The 5,652-nt window shown below is 43.0% G+C and overlaps 1 long non-coding RNA gene across 1 annotated transcript in view; it reads right to left on the bottom strand.

Annotated features, from left to right (window-relative positions):
• Positions 1-1,196: 1,196 nt before the first annotated feature.
• Positions 1,197-5,652, bottom strand: part of LOC114486666 (uncharacterized) — a 53,988-nt gene continuing 49,532 nt past the window's right edge. Inside the window, exon 5 of the long non-coding RNA XR_003680769.2 lies at positions 1,197-1,334. This is a non-coding gene — a long non-coding RNA (uncharacterized lncRNA). The remainder of the gene's footprint in view (positions 1,335-5,652) is intronic.

The raw sequence follows: 5,652 nt of genomic DNA, 5'->3' as shown, positions 1-5,652 counted from the left end.
GGCCCCAGGAAGGTGTAGCCTGTGTATGAGCCTCCATTACTGTGTCTGTTATAATATTGGTAACATTAAGCTTTCTGTGCCATCCTGAGGAATAAAGGAGAAGTGCCTGCCCAGAACACAGGGGTTACAGTTATCACAGGAAAGTCTCTGGGGCACGTTTGAAGACATCTTACTGGGTGAGTCACAGCTGTGTAGACCCTTCAGAGGGTCTGCCTTAGGGTCCAGGTGGAGAAACTAGCTCAGACAGGGAGGGAGACCTCTGGGGTTCTCCTTGCAGCAGACATGAACCTGGGGTCCAGGCCTTTCTGGTCTGAGTCCAGCTCCATGTTTACCTGAGTCTGAGGGAGTCAGCCACCAGAACCTGGGGGGTCACATTGACAAAATGATACCCCTACCTTCTCCCAAGAGGGTGATCTAAGGGGGAGGCATGGAGAGGGTCTGGACTTGAATTTGCCAAAAAGATTCCTCATTTCAAACCCTCAACGGACTTCTGGATCAGAGCCACACTCTTGGGCCATCACAGATTGCCCCTTTCTTCCCCTCTCTCTCTTCCTTCCCCTTCTTCTCCTTCCTTCCTTTGTTCCCCTTCTTTCCTCCTTTCCTTTCCTTCCTTCCTTCCCCCTCCCTCCCTAGCTTACTCACTAATTGATTATTTCATCCACTTACTCAGTACATATTGGATGCCATGGTAGGCCGTTTCCTCCATAATTTCTTGGCCTGTAAAAAATTGTGTTGAATTTCTAGTTACAAAAATCTGACTAAATTTTTAAATTTCTCATATAATGAGACATCGAGAGCCAGGCAGTCTATGACTGGGACGGCTATATTCTATGATACAATCAAGAACCTAGACTCCTTCTACTCTGTAGTCTTTAGTGTGTGATTTTGATCCTTGAGGCCACCCCATGTTCCAAGTTGGCTGTTGAAGCTCCAGCCATCATGTCTGAGTTCTAGACTTCTATATAAGGAGAAGGGTAAAAGACACCATTCTCACCCTAGTCAGTTGTCTTCAAAGAGACTTCCTGGAAGTCCCACCCAGTGACTTTTGCTTAGACTTTAATGGTCTCTCTACCTGCAAAGGAGGCTGGGAAATTCAGTTTTTCAACTGGGCACACAGAAAATTGGAATTCTGTTTTAAAGGAAAAAGAAGAACAGATAATGGAGGTAGGACACTAACAGTTTGCTCCACCATTCCCGATGACCTTCGCCTCCTATGGCCTTGGGAAAATCTTGTCTCCTATACCCTCCCTGGGAGTGGACAGGTTTCCCCATAGGCATAGCTGAAGCGTCCCCTTCTCTTCCATCTTCTTCCCCAAGTGTCTCCATGTTGTGCTCTAGAGGGGGAAACAACAACTGTCAGACCCTGGTGGAACAGTTAAAAGACACTTAGAAATCATGAAATAAAAATCACTTTTATCTGCTCTGCAACAGTGTAAAAGTTGTTACATTTGCATCAAGAATGAAGAGCAGCAAAATAGGCAAAAATAAACAAGTGGGACTACATCAAACTAAAAAGCTTCTTCTGCACAGCAAAGGGAACCATCAACAAAATGAAAGACAAGCTATAGAAAATATTTGCTAATCATATATCCAATAATAGCCAAAATATATAGAGAACTCAAGCAACTCAGTGTCAACAAACAACAACAAAAAACCCCAAATAATCTGATTTAAAAATGAGCAGAGGACCTAAATAGGCATTTTCCAAAGAAGATATACAGATGGCCAACAACCACATGACAAGATGCTCAACATCACTAATCATCAGGAAAATGCAAATCAAAGCCACAGTGAGATATTACCTCACATGTGCCAGAATGGCTATCATCAAAAAGACAACAAATAGCAAGTGTTGGCAAGGATGTGGAGAAAAGGGAACCCTTGTACACTGTTAGTGTGAATGTCAATTGGTGCATCCACTATGGAAAACAGTATGAAGGTTGCTTTAAAAATTAAAAATAGAACTACCATACGATCCAGCAATTCCACTTCTGGGTATTTTTCTGAAGAAAACAAATCACTAATTTGAAAAGATACATGCATCTCTATGTTCACTGCAGCATTATTTACAATAGCCAAGATATGGAAGCAACCTAAGTGTCCAGTGATAGATGAATGGATAAAGATGTGGTGTATATATACAATGGAATATTAATCAGCCATAAGAAAGAATGAAATCTTGCCATTTGCGATATAACATGGATGGACCTAGAGGGTATTATGCTAAGTGAAATAAGTCAGACAGAGAAAGACAAATACCGTATGATTTCACTTACATGTCGAATATAAAAGACAAAATGAATGAACAAACATAATAAAACAAAACTCCTAGATACAGAGAACAGACTGGTGGTTATTAGAGGGGAAGGAGGTTTGGGTGGTAGGTGAAACATGTGAGGGGGGTTGACTATATGGTGATGGATGGTAACTAGGTTTATTGTGGTGATCACCTTGTAGTGTATACAAAGATCCAATTATTATATTGTTCTCCTGAAACTAACATAATGTTATATACCAATTTTATCAATATGTCGATTTTTTTAAAAAAGCAACAACAACAAAAAAGGCAAAGCAAAGATAGACCATGCCTGCCATGTCACAGAGGTGTCTACCCTGCTGCACCCAGGTGCCCGTGGCTCTGCTCCCATCTTTGCCTTGCTCCCCTAAGGCCTGGCAGCTCACTGGCACTGGCCTTACATTCCAGATGATACTTGCTAGCAATTCTGTGCATTAACCTGCGCTAATCAAAGTCCTTCCGAACACTAAGCCTGTCAGTCCTCAGAATACTTCTGGGGGTGTAAACAGGAGTACGGTCATGCAGTAGAAAGAAACAGAAGCTCAGGAATCACAGGAGTAATAATAATAATAATAGGATTAGCTATAATTTATTGAACACTTATTATGTATCCATCCAGTATACATTTATCAAGGGGCCCATTACATCAGGAACTGGGCTGGGTGCTGGGGACAGAATGGCAGATTAAACAGAGCACAACCACCTGGAGCTTAGGTCTGGGGGAAGGTCTAGGGGGGGACAGGGGAAATAAGTAAATGATCAAATCAATGTGTCATTGCAAACTGGGCAAGTGCTGGGACAGGAGCAGAAATCAAGTGGGACCCCCTTTGGGAGGTCAGGGAAGTAGCACTGGACCAGACCCAGAAAGAGCTGCCTCCCCATTTGATAGACAAGGAAACTGAGGCTCGGACAGGCAAAGGAAGTGGCTGAAGGTCACCCAGTTAGTGAGCAGAGGAGCCTGGACATCACTTTTGTTCCCCAGTGCTTGGCTCCTGCTCTGTGTCCTGTCTGTGGGACTCCAGAGGACCCCTCTATGCCTACGCTGTCACTTGGAAGGGGTTGCAGAGTCAGGATGGGCTCGGGCTCCTGACTCCTCACTCAGTGCTCTGTTTCTTATGATCTAGCCAGGAGCTCTCCAGAGGCAGTTTAGGGACCCCTGTGACCCACAAGGAGCCTCTGGGTGTCCGTGGAGAACTTCTCACACACCAGGTGCTTCTGACATGACTGCAAATTCTAGCCACTGTCATAAACAACTGCTTCACAACGGGCCTCTAGTCTGAGTAATAATTTACTTAGGAAGTTTAATCAAAACCAGCCCTCATCTTGGGAATTCCCTGGTGGTGCAGTGGTTAGGACTTGGTGCTTCCACTACAGCGGACATGGGTTCCATCTCCGGTTGGGGAACTAAGATCCCGCAAGCTGCATAGTGAAGCCAAAAACAAAACAAAACAAAACCAAAAACAACAACAAAATACCCCCAGCCCTCATCTAATTAGATGTCTCATCAAAAGCAGCCCTGGCACAGATGTAGAGAACAAACATATGGACACCAAGGGGGGAAGCGGCGGGTGTGTGTGTGTGATGAATTGGGAGATTGGGATTGATATATATACACTAATATGTATAAAATGGAGAACTAATAAGAACCTGCTATATAAAAAAATAAATAAAATAAAATTCAAAAAAGAGAAAAAAGCAGCCTTGGTTTCCCTCTAGTCCTGGGACCAGTTTTGTGTGTGTGTGAGAGTGGGTGGGGTGTCAGACTGTGTGGCTCCCAGATGGGAAATGTCCCCACCAGGAACCCTGGCTACCAGGATATGTGTGGCTGAGTAGCCCTTGTCCCTGGGATCCAGGAATCTCTGGGCTGTAAGCTTACAAACAGCATTTAACTCACCCCAAGTCTGTGTCTTAGTGCCCACGCCAAGTGAGACCCAGGTTCCTGGACAAAGAGTAGAGGCCAGCTTTCTCTCGGGCAGGTCAAAGTTGATTCAACTTAATTCTTTGTTTTTAAGGCTTTTTTAAAATTGTGAACATTTCCAAACATACACAAAAGCAGAGAATGCAACTGACATCCCAGCTTCAAGAACCATCTATATTTTGCCACACTATTATTATATTTTTAATTTTTAAATTTTATTTTATTTTTTTATACAGCAGGTTCTTATTAGTCATCCATTTTATACACATCACTGTATACATGTCAATCCCAATCGCCCAATTCATCACACCACCATCTCCACCCCACCGCAGCTTTCTCCCTTTGGTGTCCACATGTTTGTTCTCTACATCTGTGTCTCAATTTCTGTCCTGCAAACTGGTTCATCTGTACCATTTTTCTACGTTCCACATACCTGTGTTAATATACGATATTTGTTTTTCTCTTTCTGACTTATTTCACTCTGTATGACAGTCTCTAGATCCATCTTTATTTTTGTTTTTATTTCCATTACTCTAGGAGGTGGATCAAAAAAGATCTTGCTGTGATTTATGTCAAAGAGTGTTCTTCCTATGTTTTCCTCTAAGAGTTTTATAGTGTCTGGTCTTACATTTAGGTCTCTAATCCATTTTGAGTTTATTTTTGTGTATGGTGTTAGGGAGTGTTCTAATTTCATTCTTTTACATGTAGCTGTCCAGTTTTCCCAGCACCACTTACTGAAGAGACTGTCTTTTCTCCATTGTATATCCTTGCCTCCTTTGTCATAGATTAGCTGACCATAGGTGCGTGGGTTTATCTATGGGCTTTCTATATTGTTCCATTGATCTATGTTTCTCTTTTTGTGCCAGTACCATATTGTCTTCATTACTGTAGCTTTGTAGTATAGTCTGAAGTCAGGGAGTCTGATTCCTCCAGTTCCATTTTCTTCCCTCAAGATTGCTTTGGCTATTCGGGGTCTCTTGTATCTCCATACAAATTTTAAGATTTTTTGTTCTAGTTCCATAAAAAATGCCATTGGTAATTTGATAGGGATTGCATTGAATCTGTAGATTGCTTTGGGTAGTATAGTCATTTTCACAATATTGATTCTTCCAATCCAAGAACATGGTATACCTCTCCATCTGTTGGTATCATATTTATTTTTAATTATTTATTTTTTTTGCGGTACGCAGGCCTCTCACTGTTGTGACCTCTCCTGTTGCGGAGCACAGGCTCCGGACACACAGGCTCAGCAGCCATGGCTCACAGGCCCAGCCGCTCCGCGGCATGTGGGATCTTCCGGGACCGGGGCACGAACCCGTGTCCCCTGCATCGGCAGGCGGACTCTCAACCACTGCGCCACCAGGGAAGCCCGGTATCATCTTTAATTTCTTTCATCAGTGTCTTAAACTTTTCTGCATACAGGTCTTTTGTTTCCCTA

The sequence above is a fragment of the Physeter macrocephalus genome, chromosome 8 (assembly GCF_002837175.3).
Source record: "Physeter macrocephalus isolate SW-GA chromosome 8, ASM283717v5, whole genome shotgun sequence".
Taxonomy (NCBI): Eukaryota; Metazoa; Chordata; class Mammalia; order Artiodactyla; family Physeteridae; genus Physeter; species Physeter macrocephalus.
This window is presented reverse-complemented; position numbering and strand designations above follow the sequence as displayed.